At 41.2% G+C, this 16,389-nt stretch overlaps 1 protein-coding gene across 1 annotated transcript in view; it reads right to left on the minus strand.

Annotated features, from left to right (window-relative positions):
• Positions 1-16,389, minus strand: part of LOC124788664 (dynein axonemal intermediate chain 2) — a gene marked incomplete at its 3' end in the record, with an annotated part of 150,808 nt that overhangs the window by 98,695 nt on the left and 35,724 nt on the right. The window lies entirely within an intron of this gene.

Genomic DNA, 16,389 nt, shown 5'->3' on the forward strand with positions numbered 1-16,389 from the left:
GGACTTACTGTGAGAGGCAGTAAAAGATTGATCCAGTCCTGTGATATTACTGAGGTGTTTTAATAACTCAAAAACTGATCATTTGCTCGAGGTGACGTAAATATTGAAATATGATGACAATATCAAGCTTGTGGACAACGAAGAATCGCTCTTTTCCTGTCGCCAGACCGAGGACCATAACGTTATCAGACACGTCTGCTGAGACTAAACATCTTGGCAAATGAAACTTTCAGGAGCAACCTCAGATCTGGATTCACATGCAATGTGCCAGGTTTGAATGAAACCGAAAATCTGTGGTACTCTCGAAACAATTATCCAGACGCCTGGACGGCATCCACGAATTTTTTCTCGAGTTGTTGTGACGTGCGTGGTTTGACAGTGCCACGTTCAAAGCTTTCACAGTTCCTGAGATTGCGAAAAACAGTCGTTGTGAAGGTTTGTGCAGGTATTGCAAATTATTAGAACGAAGCTATTTATTTATCTCGATGGCCTTTTTACTTTATTATCTATTAACATACGTATCTGTATTTGCTACTACCCTGAAGTAAACTTCTGATAAATGGTGTCCAGGTTAAACGCATCTTAACATAAGATGTAACAGCTTGAGAGGTACGCCGGCCGGGGTGGCCGAGCGGCTCTAGGTGCTACAGTCTGGAACCGCGCGACCGCTACGGTCGCAGGTTCGAATCCTGCCTCGGGCATGGATGTGTGTGATGTCCTTAGGTTAGTTAGGTTTAAGTAGTTCTAAGTTCTAGGGGACTGATGACCTCAGAAGTTAAGTCGCATAGTGCTCAGAGCCATATGAACCATTTGAACTTGAGAGGTACCTGAGATACTTACTGGCAATATGTTTCTACAAGTATGGCACTAAAGATGCCTTTTTACGCACCTAATACACCCCGATATGCGCACCATTAGTCAGGCGACAGACATCTAATCTTTATTCCACTTCTCTCCAAGTGTTTTGCAGCATTGCAGATGTAAGCTTTGGTGGTAGCTGTACGGATGCGACGGAACAGATCTGCTAAATGACGAATTGGTCTCTGGCACATTTGATTCTTGATATAGCTCCTCAGAAAAAAAATCAAGTGGCGTAATTCTGGATTTCTACGGGGCCAAGCAGTCGATGGAGTACCTCTGCCATTGCAACGATCTGGGAACTCATGATCCAATAAATCCCTCGAAATGTTCGCAAAATGTTGTGCCACGTATTTGGAAGATCACGTCACGAGGAAATTTCGGCACAACACACGGAACACCTTCTGCTGTGGTGGCTACTGATGCACGTGTACATGAAGAAAGCAGTTACGCGCATGCGCACATGGTTCCAACAGCCGCAAGCCAACACAGAAAGTTTTGAGTTACCATACTTGTAGTAGCAAAAATCCAATAAATATTTTAATTACGTCTCAAGTTATTACATTTTATATTATTATACGTTTAACATGGGTTCCCTATATAAGTATTTAACCACAAGTGGAAAGCGAGTACTGTAGACGCTGAAGCAATGGAATTTTGTTCACGAGTTGTTCAGATTTTACTCTATATTGCTGTTACTGCTCTCTAATGATAGGCAATTAAATTTAAAATGAGTGCCCTGAAGCGACTTGAACGGTTGTCCCATTTTAAGATGTACACAGGTGTGCAGAGAACGTGATATACGCCGTGCAAATAACCGACTTTGAACATGGGACGATAATCGCTGCAAGACGCATGGGTCATAGCATATCGGAGATAAGAGAACAAGTCAGGTTTCTGAGGGCAAATGTGTCTAGGGTGGACGTTCAGTGTCACAGAAGCAATGTTTCCATACGAATAAACCTCCTCACAGGACGACCACAAGTGTTTGACGAACGGACGTCACGTCGCATCCCGTTGGCGATTTCTTGTAAATATTGTTGTAGTTTCAGTGCGAAGCACCAGGAACCCATCCCTGCCGGCATTGTCCGGAAACAAATGCACCGCATCGAATTCAGCAGTCGACGACCGACTGCTGTCCGTGCCGCTTTCCGTGAGTTTTGGGCACTCAGTGTTATAAAAAGGCAGAAGGCCCTAATGTTCCCAGCTATTTTATACATAAAAATAAATAAATAAGGACAGGGTCAGAGGCATATGGACAGGTTGGTGAGGTCAAAAAATTTCTGTACTTTGAATACTTCACTGCAGTTTTTAATCGTTCATAGAGACGAGCATCTTGGAACATAGTGCTCTCTACAATTAACCTGATGTTTCAGTTGGTCAAACAACGATACCTGCATCACATGCCGCGCCATCCGCCTTTCCATTGTGTCCAATATGTGCTCAGGCGAGATGGGAGGGGGAGGGAGGGAGGGGGGAGGGCACAGGTTATGTACCGCTGCTGGTCAGTAAAGCTTACGAACGCGTTAGGCTAAGCGCAAACTGAGACAAGTACGGCACATGTGACGCGACACGGCGCTACAGCGAGACGCGCGCGTTCCGCACTTGCCGCACTGGTCCAGTACATATCGAGAGGCGTACACGTACTTTGCATGCGCCGGCTGGCAACTCTCTGCGCTGACAAAATCGAAGCGCGCACACCCTGCAATTTTTCTCTGTCGATTTTACAGAAACTGTTCAGCAAAAATATTTGGTTTTTGTCTTGCTTGTCGCGTTAAATGTCAGCTTCGTAGCGAAGTGCCCATCATTTCGCTAATCGTCATACTTATTGTGATGTACACATTTTTGTAAGATACTACTCAAAACTCGAAAAACAACGAAGAATAGGGGTCGCTATGATTTTGTGTTTGGTGCATATTACACCATACGCTGCTGCATATGAAATTTAGCTAACACTTAGTATTTTTCTTTAGACTTGGGGGGAAATCTATCTGTCTCCGATCTCCAGAAAATGGATCCTGTGTAGCGCGTTCACTCCCGATCTCACGCCCGCGAGAATGAAATATTCACAACATCCCTCAAATCTCCTAAACCACTCGACATATCAAACCGTCATTTTCGCAAATGATAACGCACAAGGAGGAGAGTATTTTTTCCAATTCGTAAACAAACTGATCTTTCTTATCTATGGCGATATATCGGAAGATATCCTTCCTATTTGATTTTTTTCATTCCAGTGACTGTAACGTTTTAAAAGTTATCGACAGTTATCGAAACAAGAGTTTCCTAGTATGAAAATAAAAACGAATTTCTTCTCTTATGTTACTGCAAACCGCCACAATGTGGTTTTCGTAAGCTATTGAGCTCTCTGGTCGCCAATTACTTGTTTAATGAGACACTCTGATTCAGAATTCTGCCGCAATAGCTGCTGCAAGATGAATTTGTGCAAATTCTGCTGTGTTTTGGGAAAATAAGTACAACTGAACCTGTCGACAATGAGAAAAAATAAATTGCTTATTCTGTGGGAATTTTGGTTGGATACTCGTAACCCATCGTATTTTCAATACCGAATAACTGGAATGGAAACTTACCAAAGGATATTATTCCTTTCCTTCATCTGAGCGCCATTAAAATTCCGACGAGCGTTCCCTTCAGGCTGAATGACAGACACACGCCAGATGCTGGCTGCTCACCTACAGCTTGCCAAACTGACAGTATGTGGTATGCGAATAATGCAATTCTTAATGAGAAAAGTAAACAAGTGATCTGTCGCACAACACAATGGTCAGTGTATAGTCGGCAGCTGAGAACAATGCAAGCGACAGGAATGCGGAAGCTAACCAGGTGCGCCTTGTCAGCGGAAGAGTTCATGTCGTTCGAAAAACATTGTCATGAAAGTAGATCTGCCTTTATCAGCAATACATTTCAACAAATGCAAATTAATTGTATCAAATCAGCACACTATTTCAAAATACTTATTCCTTCGAAATAATACCGTCCATTTCTTCATATGTGTAGCCTGTTGTATAATTAGTTTTTAATGCTGACAGTGTGTGTGCAACCACTGAAATGCTTTTCCTCGTCTCATTGAGCCAATTAGCCAATTAAAACACTGTTATTCGTGGGGGCTTCACAATTGTATCTAGCTTGCAGTGGAAACATGATGTCTACATGTATGTAGTATAATGTCTCTTATTACATCCCTATCCAAATAATGATAGTGAAACTTATGTACTTCATATCTTGGACACATTTTACCAGGAGCACAAAGGGGTCATACCTGTGGACATTACACCTTTTCGACTTTTTGCAACAGATTGTAGAGATACGTCAAGATAACACGCCACAATTAGATTACATTGTTTTACTTTCCTGCCTTGCTTCTAGATCAATGCTTTTATAATATTCCATACTTCCTTATTCACTACCCTCATGATGAATCGTCTGTCCCTTCTTACGATTTGAAAACAGTGGGCGCAGAAGATATAATGCCAGTGGCTAATGGCTCACCAATTATTGGACTACACATTGTTCTTAACTTAAGAAGAAACAAAACAAAAAACTGTACAGATATATTAACTGAAAACTATTATGAACTAACGAAAAGGGATGGAGTGCTTGAAAAGGCGAAAAATTAAACAATACTCAGTGACAACAAAATTCAGTACACTGCAACGCTAGGCGCAAATTGAGATGCGTGTAGCGCATGTGGCACACCGCAGCGCAGCGCAGCGAGTTTGTAACTTCACAGGTTGAAATGGGACCACACAAACTGCGACGCGATGTGACTGGGATGCGACACGCGCCTGTGCCAGGTCGTGCGGTGTTGTGGTTGTGGCACAGTTTCTCACGCCGCGCGTCACGCGAGCACTATGGGAGGGGCGAGGCAGAGAGCAGAAAGGCGCTCCTGCCGTATGCTCACTTCGGCATGATGCATATGGGCAGTGAAAGTACTGCCCATCCGAAAAATACAGCGTTACAATGTAATGAATTTTATTGTCACTGAGTAGTGTTTCGTTTTTCGCCATTTAAGTGCTTCGTCTCTTTCTGTTAGTACGTAATAGTTTTCAGTTACCTATATCTGGATAGGTTTCTGTTATGTTTATTCTTTTATCAAGAACAATACACTGTTCAATAACTGGTGAGCCATAAGTTTCACTACCATTACTTGGATAGGGATGTAATAAGAGACATTATACTACATACATGTGGACATCATGTTTCCACTGCAAGCTAGATACAATTGTGAAGCCCCCACGAATAACAGTGTTTTAATTGGCTAATTGGCTCAATGAGATGAGGAAAAACATTTCAGTGGTTGCACACACATCGTCAGCATTAAAAACTAATTATACAGCAGGCTACACAAATGAGGAAATGGATGGTATTATTTCGAAGTAATGAGTATTTTGAAATAGTGTGCTGATTTGATATAATTAATTTGTTGAAATGTTATGCTGACAAAGGCAGATCTACATTCATGTCAATGTTTTTCGAACGACGTGAATTCTTCCGCTGACAAGGCGCACCTGGCTAGCTTCCGCATTCCTGTAGCTTGCATTGTCCTCAGCTGCCGACTATACACTGACCATTGTGTTGTGCGACAGATCACTTGTTTACTTTTCTCAATAAGAATTGCATTATTCGCATACCACATACTGTCAGTTTGGCAAGCCGTAGTAGCCACCATCTGGCTTGAGCCTGTTATTCAGCCTGAAGGGAATACTCGTCAGTATTTTAATGGTGCTCAGATGAAGGAAAGGAATAAAATCCTTTGGTAAGTCTCCATTCCAGTCATTCAGCATTGAAAATACGATGGGTTACGAGTATCCAACCAAAATTCCAACAGAATAAGCAATTTATTTTTTCTCATTCGAAGAAGCACGATCATTAGGAGTAAGGGCCACATTTCTCTTGTTGATACGTTCAGTTGCACTAATTTTGCCAAAACATAGTAGAATTTTCACAAATTCATCTTGCAGCAGCTATTGCGTCAGAATTCTGAAACAGTGTGTCTAATTAAACAAGTAACTGGCGACCAGAGAGCTCAACAGCTTACGAAAACCTCATTGTGTTCGTTTGCAGTAACATAAGAGAAGAAATTCCATATTTATTTTCGTACTAGGAAACTCTTGTTTCACTAGTTGTCGATAATGCTTAAAAAATTAGTCACGAAAGTGAAATAAATCAAGTAGGAAGTATAACTTCTGATATACCACCATAGATAAGAAAGTTCAGTGTGTTTATGAATTGTAAAAATGCTCTTCTGCTTGTGCACTATCATTCGCCAACATCTCCAATGAAGAAATCGTTGTATCGTGTAGATTCGAAGATATGGCTACAGATTCTGGTGAAGTACATGTTGTGGAGGCAGAACTGGTATTTCCTAATACCATACATGATGTGCACAGTGAATTACTGCTCTGTCTAGAGCGCTGAGTTCCACACAGTGGTTCCCTCCCAAAACTGATGACGATACTGGAGAATAAACAGAGACACATAATGCACTTATAGCAACGCATCAAGATGGGAATGAAATTGATTAGAGTACCAGCACTATCGCCTTTGGTCAGTCACGCCGGTTGAAGGAGTAAATTGATGTTAACATTGGCATCAGGGATTCCTCAATGTGTGATTTTGAAAAGGATTTCTTGAAATTAATGAACAAACCAGTATTTGACAAAACTTGTCTGAAACTGAGAAACCACTGCAAAATTCACATAGTTATCCGCTGGGACAGGCGCTATTGTGCACGGGGTTATATCGCCAGTCCAAATTTTAAATGGTTAACTATCTTCAATGAAGAATTCCTCACTCTGGAAATGGCTAAAATATTGAGACAGCTCATGAAAGCTGTTTGTGGAGGTATGTGTGTACAGAACCTGTCAACCTCCAAATGCACCACTTTCACCATGAGTTTTCCAAACTTCGTTTGCTGATCCAAACTTGCTCTATATGGATATGGACAGCTTCGTCTATTGTACGAAGGGCTGTGGTCCATATGAAGTAATCAGGTGCCTCCCAGATGTCAGGATATGCAACCTGTAATCATCATGATGTAACACCTAAAACAATAATGTTATCTGCCTAATGAAAGATATGACAAATGGGTCACTGATTGTGGAGCTTTCAGATCTTAGATCGAAAACGAATGCACACTTTACAGACAAAGGTGGCACTCAGGTGTGCACAGTCATGTGGCCTCAATGGCTCTGACAATCTATAGTTACAAGTAGTGCATGGTCAGTGGTGTTGGCAGTGCTTACCTCGTCCTTTGCACTTTGCACACCAAGTAAGGGTTTGATAATGAGATCATGTGGCACACAGTATCACAACTGAAAACTGGTCTGTCACACCCTGATGACAAACTGTTCATTTGACGGGACTGAGACCCTTCCAAACTCACACTTTTCACTGAGTGCTGATAACGTCGCCATTGAATGCCCATAAGCCGCTTCCAACTATTCACTATATATATATATATATATATATATATATATATATATATATATATATATATATATCTGTGTGTGTGTGTGTGTGTGTGTGTGTGTGTGTGTGTGTGTGTGTGTGTGTGTGTGTGTGTCTGTGTCTGTGTGTCTTTTGCATAGTTTTTTTCCTGCCACTAGTCATGATGTCCTAGTCATTATGTCTGTATTGTGACGGTCGTATCGTATTTGTTTCCTATGTAAAAAGGCTCTATTGTCAAAGAAGTACATTGTAACAAATGATAACTATATTAAAATAGTCTACCTCTCGTTAATATTGTTTTGACTTAGAAGTGTAGAATACCACCATGGGGAACATACTACATATATATTCCTTTTTAATATATGTGTTAGTTTTATTCCAGTGCTACTAATTATTATTATTATTAGAGTAAAAAAACGTATCTGAGGATATAATGTATAAAAATTTTGCTAAAAATAATTTACATTTATTGTCAAAAAAATAATGCCAACAAAGAAAAATATATTATTCAGTAAAACAGAGACAAACACGAACCACTGCGATCCAACTCTGTAGCAGATGGGAAGAAAACGTTTAGTGTTTGTCTCACTGTCAAAGGATACTGTCCATTGTACATTACATTAAAGCTGACTTTTAGAGATCAGCCATTATCTACATTAATATGTTAAACCAGCTGAAATTTGGGAAGAATTTATTCAAAGGAAAATAATCTTAAACTGAGTATTTTATTGATAGTGCATTTTATTTAAATAAACCCCAGAGCTGGAAATAATCTGGAGCCTTAAGACTCACATCTGAATTTACATAACTACACCCACATACTATAAACCAATGTGAAAAGCATTACAGAGTGTAATGCCTACTATGTTTTAGGTTTACTTACTGTTCCATTTGCATACGGTGCACAGCAGTGGCGGAATACAGAAAAACCTCAAGGAGGAGGAGGCCCAAAGATATCTTGAGCTACCTTTACTTTACCGCAATAAAAAAATAATCAAGTCACATGCAAAGTTTAAGAGAGTTTTATTTAAACTCACTAATCTTACCACTTGTACTTGCTACAGATGGGGCTTTTTACTTATTCATTCTTCAGTCTTAATATTTCTGCTTCTGAATGTAAACTAGCTTCCTATTCGGTGAATAGTCCTTTTTTATAACACTACGTATCGAAGGTTCTCTGTACAAGAAAACAGTAGAATATTCGCGACTTTTCTCGAACAAATACCAGACAGAATAACGTACCGAGAGCACTAGAATGGCCGTGACTTTTCTCATAGGTATATGTTAGCTATCGATATGCCAAACATAAATTTATAAAATACGATGACGCTGGCGTGCGTGCTACATAGGAAAGTACAACTACTCGAGAACTATATTCAGTCGAGTCGATTGACGAAAGAAACGAACGAATAGCGTGCGGGCTGACTGGCGGGGGCGGCAATGTGGGCGGCCCCGCAAGGCGTGCCCCCCCCCCCCCCCCTGTCCCACATGTATCCGCCACTGGTGCACAGCAAGAGAGAGAGATTAAATGCTACTATGAGTGTGGTAACTGTGTCAACAGCAGCACGGCTATTACGATAAATATCTGTCACGATTATTAACCATTTAAGTTTAATTTTATTTGGGTATATGTAGCTAGAATAACATTTAATTAAAAACAGAAAATTTTCCTTTAGACGAAAAAAAAAACCAATATTATGAGTAGGAACTGAAATAATTGTAACAGCAGCTGGCTATACTCGTAGCAGGCAACCTTTGGTGTGAAATGACTGATGTCGAAGAGTGAAGACCATACACATAAAATTGACTCAGTGTACGTGCCAGGTCGAGCCACAAGCCTCTCCTCTGTGTGACATTAATAAGAACTGCAGAATATCTTTACCCTCGATAGATTCTAAATTTCCAAATAGTGTAAATTACGCTCACATAGAGTAAATTAAAGGCACTGCATTCTTGTAGGGTGGAATCACTGTTAATAGCATTGTAAGAAACCTTGACACATATTAGGAACGAAATAGTACTTGAAAATGATGTAATTTTCAGGTAGCGGCAGACAGATGCAAGGTGCGCCGAGGAAAGGAAGTGGACTGCAGCAGTGTACTGCGGCAGACCCACAGCGACTTCAACTAACGGGAGTCACCAGAAGTGGCAACGCATTGAGGATGGCCACTACTGACGCGGGAATGAGTTTAGAGAAATACGAACTGTGAAAGTTTTGATTTCCATTGTTATAAAAACAATATTGGAGGATATGGAAAGAATGTGAAGTCACAAAAAAAAGACAGTTTGTTAGTTTCATGTTCCATGTCTCGTTTTGCACGATAAATCTCAATGGTGTGCGTCGAGTCATTTTATATATACATTGCACATTAATTTTTAGATATGGCTCCGTGACAAACGTTTATAAGAGTCTCTTTCATTATAGAGACGTGAGCTATTAATCTCTACCCACCACCTCTTAAACATCACAATAATAGGAATTATTCTACGGAATAAAACGCGTCGCAAGCAAACTTTTTCAGTTTGTTTTAAAATTTCACTTTTCTGTCTGTAAGGTATTTTATATCACTGCGTAAGTGATCAAAAATCTTAACTGCAGCATTCTGCACCTCTTTTCGTGCTAAAGTCAACATTAATGTGAAGTAATGAATAACATAAGATGTTTGTAAGAAGTGGTCTGTTATTCATTGTAAATGTGTATTACCATCAACGAAACCACATTTTTCGGGTGCCAGACAAATACCGAGTCAGGCTATGCAAGCAGTTATCGTTACAGTGGCTGTAAGACCTACGCTATGGAATGTCGGTTCCCAATGGAAAGGGACACGCACAGTGTTATTCAGAGGTAACGTTGGATAATTTCCATAGATCCGCGATGTATGTGGAGCATTTTGAAAAAGAAGACATAATAATATTGGTACACTTAACGATTTGTAAGGAAATGGGCAGAGATAAAAGGTAGCTCGACCAAAATTACGTGAAGGGGCGATTCCAAGAATTTTCTCCAATCTGCCACAGTATCTAAGTAAATTAATTGCATTTAAGTCTAGGAAAGATCCAAATCGAAGGAGACCGAAGCAACACAAGCACTTGAAACATTTTATAGTGTCAGTATGATTATTTATTTCAGTCACAGTTGCGAAATGAGCAGTTAGTGGCCATTTTCTGATCCTGATTGATTGCGTCAACACTAAAATGCTATAGTTTAATCCATGGACAATAAAGGCAGCATTTCCTGCATTAACATTAAATTCAGGGAAATTTAGAGTGCCTTCTATGCAAGGGTGTTTTGTCGGATTCGATGTCATAAGTAAAGTAAAAATTCTGAAATTATATTTTACTCACTTTTATCCATTTATTTTAAGTTTTGGTGGGTTCGTCACTGCAAAATATTAAAAAGAGGAAGGTTTACGATGAAAAAGAGGAAGGTTTCTGTCTAAAATGTGTGATTTATTCCGTGAACACTGCTGTACCAGTAAACCTGTGAAAAATTTTCAGGTTCAAGAGGTGGTTCTACCTCACTGACTAATTCTGTCTTACAACTTTAGTTCTCTTCAGAGCCTCAACACAGCAATGCGTCCACTGTGAGGTTGTGCGTAGAAATTGGGCATAGTGCCAGTCCTGTGCACGTGTTCTGCACGCCACAGTCGATGCACCTACTTTGTGTGCGCTGTGTATTAAACCGGAGAACTAGAAACGCCGGAGAGGCTTCGTCCCACCGCAGCACTCAGAGGTTCACAACCCCACAACAGGTCACAGCAGTCCACCCACCTCACCGCCGCCCCACACTGAGCCCAGTGTTATTGTGCGGTTCGGCCCCCAGTGGACCCCCGCCCCCAGGAACGTCTAAAAAAATGATTCAAATGGCTCTGAGCACTATGCAACTTAACTTCTGAGGTCATAAGTCGCCTAGAACTTAGAACTAATTAAACCTAACTAACCTAAGGACACCACACACATCCATGACCGAGGCAGGATTCGAACCTGCGACCGTGGCGGTCGCTCGGTTCCAGGCTGTAGCGCCTAGAACCGCATGGCCACTCCGTAACGTCTCAACCAGACGAGCGTAACCCCAAATGTTTGTGTGGTAGAGTAATTACGGTGTACGCGTACGTGGAGACAGTGTTTGCACAGCAATCGCAGACAGTGTCACTGAGGCGGAATAAGGGGAACCAGCCCACATTCGCCGAGGTAGATGGGAAACCGCTTTAAAAACCATCCAGAGGGTGGCCGGCACACCGGACCTGGACACTTATCCGCCGGCCTTCTCAAACGAGTCCCACATCAAGGGAAGCAACAATGGTCGCCATGCCGACAGTCCGTGACGCTCCAGACGAAACGCATCATCTGTATGGATACGTGTCTTGCAGTAAAAAGAAGCTTAGTTCCCGACTCAAAGTACACAACATGGCTGTACGATCCAGCATAGCCAAGTGAACAATATGTCTGGCCTCTTAGGTCCTAGTCGCGTGGGACCATTCAGATCTAGCATGGTGTTATGGTACTCTTGCACCCAGCCATTTCACATTCCTGTCACGGTATCCAGTTCTATATCAGGGAGTGATAAATTGGAACAATAGCGTAGAACAACAAATTGGGGTCTCGGTACTCCACGACCATACTGCGTCGAATTTCAGCTGTCGGTCATACAAGTTTCTCCATCTCAAACGAGGCAAAACACTATATTCTTACAAACAAACAACATTCAGTGCAATTGTGTAAATGGGAAACCTATTGCATAGCCTTTCCCTGTACTGGTATAAAAGATGTATATGGTGTTGCTCCCTTGTGGGGTTGTGCTGAAACGCTTCTCATTTGCCTATCTAACCATGTGCCAGGGCTGACCACAGCTTGCCAAACTTGACGCGAGCTGTGTGTGCGGGGTGTGGGCAGGCCCCAGCTCGGCCTGCCTCGGCTTCACTCGTTCCTTCCCGGAAGTACTCGGTAAAGCACAACATTTCATTTAGTATTGCGGTGCTGCATTTTTCGATCGACACAATTTTCTTCAGCTCGGTAGAATTGTGACATCAGTGCTGTTTACCCTTTGCTATTTGTTCGCGGTATGAAGGACATTCACATGCCCAGTGGCTGTTCGCACAAAAACAGGTAGTCTAGGGATCTATCGTCACAAGCATTTAAAAATGAGTGGGATGGCAGAAAAGAGGGATGATAATTCTAAATATACATTAAGCACTCGCTTAAGCAACAGATACTGCAAATTGCCATGAAACGATATTTTAATACTGAGAAGAAAGAATTTAAAAATTTAGTTAATAATGAAAGAACAAAAAATTACAATTATCGACACACGGGATTCATTCTTCTGTACACTACAAGGCATGCAACATGTGAAGAAACTGGTGGTTTGAATAGTAAAATTTTGGAATTTACACGCATTATTCCACTGTCAGTTGCAACAGTTTTCGATGGAACTAAACGAAGAGTATGGAGACTTTGTTTGTTACTGCAAAGTACGTTGATAAAGTTAAGGTGCATGTCCGGACTTTTTTTTTTCAATTTAAAACTCGCTGTTGTTGAATTTATAAGGGAAAAAAGAATGCAGGACCGAAAATTAGAACATCCCGAATGGATTGCAGACTCGCATCTTGTGACTACACACTGCCCATAGTAAGACACTCTAAAGTGTCAAACAACTTCTTTGTGATTTGATGGGGATGCAGTTAAGAAGACAATCGCTTTATGGAAGGTACACATTCTGACAAACACAGTCCAATTCGCTAAGCTCAAACCTATTTAAAAAAAAAGCGAGGTTTGAAGATTTCGTTGTGGCCTTGAAAGAATTACAAGGATAGTTTGCTAAGCGTTTTCAGGATACTGCCAATGCTAAATCCGTTTTCGAGACCGTTTGCCATTTCAGTTGAAAGCGCCCCTGTGCAAGTCAGGCGGAAGCGATTTCCATGCAGTGCAGATCCCCTTTCAGGTTAAAACTCTCCAGAATGTATAAGGAGTTTCCGTCAGGCAGATTTCCCACGTCTCCATAATAAGATTGCAAAAATGCTACAATGTTTCTGTCAACATATGTGTGTGAAAGATCTTCTCCCTACTATGAAACTAAGTAAGTCATGATTACGGCCGCGCGGAGTAGCCGAGCGGTCTATAATGCGCCTTGTCCATTATAATTATCCGCCCTGTTATGCCGTGGTCGGTTGATGAATTCTCTGTTGATTCCCAACGTTTCGTCTCCAACTGCGGGAGACATCTTCAAGGGGGTCCGTAGCCCGATGGAAGGTCCAACACACACACTGGCTCGCTACTGACTGCCGCTAAATTCTGTGTCCGTGCGCCCCCACGCCGCGGCGTGACGTCAGGTGTTTTGAAAACGTCAGTGCAATTGGCCGCTGTCTGTCGCCGTCGATCGCAGTTGCCATCACCCAGTTGTGGGCGGGTGGTACACATCTTCTTTAACACCGGCATCCATATACCGTTTAATTTCACGCCCTCCTCCTTTCTGTTGAAATTATTTGGGTGTTTAGCGATTTCGATGGCCTCCCTGTAGAGCCTTTCGTAATATCCGCTTGTGGCCGCTAGTACTTGCGTCTCCTCGAAACGAATATTGTGGTTCCCTGGCTGGAAAGCATGCTCCGCAACAGCTGATCGTTCCGTTTCTCCTCTTCTACAATTTCCCTTGTGCTCTTCCAAACGTTTAGAAACAGTTCTTTTAGTCGTACCCACATAAACATCACCACAGCTGCATGGGATCCTATACACTCCAGCTTTTTCCAATGGTTTGCGAGCGTCCTTGGCAGGCTTAAGGGGATACGGAATCACCTATCCCCGCAATGTTAATATATGCCTACTATAGGGAACATTTTCTCACAAACTACTGGAGACAGAGAGGTAAAAATTTTACTGTATGTGCATTCATATGTTACAACAATACTGAAACAACAGTTTATTGTCAAAGTATTTTCTTACAGAGATATTGTACATTTATTTTTAAGTAAATTTTTTCCATCGCTTTTTACTAGACTATCACCCCTAAGTCTTTTGTAAATCAAGTAATTAAAAAATCGTTGTTTCAGTATGTAATAGGGACCTATGGCACTACGTCATAAAAATTTCAGACTTCTAGGTTGACCAGTACCTGAGATAATGTTCCTAGATGAAGTAAAAAGTAAACTTACGGGAAACGGAGAAAGAAGATTAAAACATTCCTGATCCGTAGCTAATACCCCCTTCACAGTCTTCATAATCATCTTCAAGTCTTCTTTTGGCACCCCTCTGCACCTGTCTTGCTTTTTTCACTAATGTCTTAATTATATTATCAGCATGCCTTAGTCTGTGCTGATCTAAAAAGAACATAGCACGTACCGTACGGGAACCAACACACATACCCAACTTTTGAAGGACCTGGCATTTAGTTATATTTCCAAGATTGAAGGTTGCCACAGCATCATACACACCAAAATGTAGTGTATTAATTCCGACAAACACTGTTTTTGGGAGACGATGCCATATCACACTATTCAAGCACTCGTTGGGGTTCTGCGTTTTTCCGTGAAGACATTTCATCAGAAGACTTCTGTCAGCCAGATCTCTGAAAATGGGCTTTATTTCTGCCATGATGGCTGATGGTAGACTGTGGTGGTGAATGTATTTCTCTCCTGTTGTTAGTCCCCTATTGTATTTACACCAGCTGTTTTCACCTTTGGGGCACAAACCATGTTGTGGATGCTCATCCGTGGATGCGGTGTGGAAATGTAAAGCCCATATAGCTCTCCTCATTTCTTCAAGATTGCCTGTATTTTGCCTGATTGCAAGGCCATAGCAGTTCTGAATGTGGTCTATTATGGAATCAGTCAATCTTCCTCTGCCATCCAAGGTTTTCCCATCATCTAGTTTTTTCCCTTTCATAACTGATTTTAACCTTCTCAGCCTGGCACCCATTCTCTTCTGCACATGTCCTATACATTCAAGTTTGCTTATATTTACACTGTTCCCATATGGTTTGCTTTCCAAAACTTCTTTGAATGCTTTAGAGTCACCATCTCCCAGATATTTGACATAGCGAACATTATACCACTGTGAAGAGCGATGAAAAATTTTCTTCACCCCAGCAACCTCCATGCCACCACTACTACCATAATAATTAGCAATTCAGTCATCACTGTGTTCATTTTTCAGCCTGCCTGTGCACCTACAGTATTTAGACATTATTGCAACATCAATAACCTTGCCAGTATCAACACTAGTTGCTGTTACAACACCATTGTTGGAGGTGTGGCCCCTTTTCTGCCACGTGCCATCAAACGCCACTGTGAGGTCACGACTGCCGTCATTTTCTTCCACTGCTTCTTCCACAGCAACCTGCATTGACTTCTGTGCTACATCTTCAACTGCAGATCCTAGTACATAATTGTAAGCTTCAAACTTTGAAGGTGCACTTGGAAGATTTAGAACACCACATAGCATATCACCAGCTGCTTTGCCCTTACCAATTGCTCGCAATCCATAAACTAACCTAATATTTACACTATAAAGTTCAGTTTTCTTGTATCCATTATTTACAGTTACTGAAACCAAACTTGGAAACTTACAGCTGTATTTACAAACGCTGCATATTAAATTAAACTGGGCAGCCAGGCCAACATGGGATTCTACTTTCAGAGAAACGTTTCCATGACATTTTTTGCAGCACAAACTGTTTTCAAGAGCTTCACACAATATATTCGTATCAATGAGTTCAAAAACTTCATTCCCTCTATCAAGTAAATTATATTTCTCTTCCAAATCTCTTAGTTTTTTATGAGAAGCACTGTTTTCATTTGGTGTAAGTTCGTTCGGCAAATCAGTAATAAGTGGATTCACATTTTCCAACAGTGATGATGATGAACTGCTTTGCTTTGCTAATGAATCATTATTTCTTTTCTTTTGCCAGTTCACACGCTTTTTAAATACTTTTGCTTTAGCTCTAGGCATTTTCACTGCGAAAAATGAAGCACTAAATACGAAATAACTCAACAACAACTACTTTCTTATATCACACTGTTTACAAAACAGTCCCGCCACAAAGTCAAAGAGTAACTTGAGGAAACCAGA

The sequence above is a fragment of the Schistocerca piceifrons genome, chromosome 3 (genome assembly GCF_021461385.2).
Source record: "Schistocerca piceifrons isolate TAMUIC-IGC-003096 chromosome 3, iqSchPice1.1, whole genome shotgun sequence".
NCBI classification, from domain to species: domain Eukaryota; kingdom Metazoa; phylum Arthropoda; class Insecta; order Orthoptera; family Acrididae; genus Schistocerca; species Schistocerca piceifrons.